The sequence below is a fragment of the Pseudophryne corroboree genome, unplaced genomic scaffold (genome assembly GCF_028390025.1).
Source record: "Pseudophryne corroboree isolate aPseCor3 unplaced genomic scaffold, aPseCor3.hap2 scaffold_2516, whole genome shotgun sequence".
NCBI classification, from domain to species: domain Eukaryota; kingdom Metazoa; phylum Chordata; class Amphibia; order Anura; family Myobatrachidae; genus Pseudophryne; species Pseudophryne corroboree.
Genome location: NW_026969174.1, coordinates 51,012 through 51,877, shown reverse-complemented (window position 1 = coordinate 51,877; position 866 = coordinate 51,012).

Genomic DNA, 866 nt, shown 5'->3' with positions numbered 1-866 from the left:
CCTTTTCTGAAAAGCCATTTAATATATGGTTCCCAGATAGGGGACATATCAGATATTGGCTTTCAAAAGCAGCAAATATCATACCACTTCTATTGCCATCAAAGATAAACATTGATTGTTTTCAGATATTGGATTGAAAAAGCAGTCTTTATTGACATAAAGAAGCAAAAAAACATACATAAACATTACACACATAAGTACCGTGTTGCAGCACAGCCAAAACACAATACAAATGCTGACGGTATAGTACATTCAAGAACTACAGCACAGGCCAGCCTACACTATAAATCATGAACTGCACTATACATTTAAACTATACAATAATACAACAGTTAATAAGGCTATGGGTGTGAAGTGTAAGAGGGTGAGGGAATCACAAGCCAGGAGCTTTGTTGAAAGACAGACACATATAAGGGGAGGCCCAAGCCTTCCATTCTGGAATATCTTCGGCCTTTCGCCAATGAAGAAAACAAACCCTCCATAAGACTCTTCAACCATGAAACAAGATCACAACCAAAAGGCTGAGAAGCGTCTTTATTGGTATAAAGTTGCAAAAAACAGACGGTAACATTGACAAACATAAGTGCCGTGTCGCAGCACAGGCCAAAACACAGCACAGATGCAGACTGTATAGTGCAGTCGAAGAACTACGGCGCGGGCCTGTAGCCTACACTGTAGTTCTCAGGCTGCACTATGCAATTAAACGATACAATAACACAACAGTAAATAAGGCTATGGGTGTGGAGGGTAGGGGGGTGAGGGAGGGTGAATCACAAGCCCGAAGCTTTATTGAAAGACAGACACATATAAGGGGAAGGGCAATAAATAGAAGACATCAATAAAACAACAGACATTGTGAGTGAGGG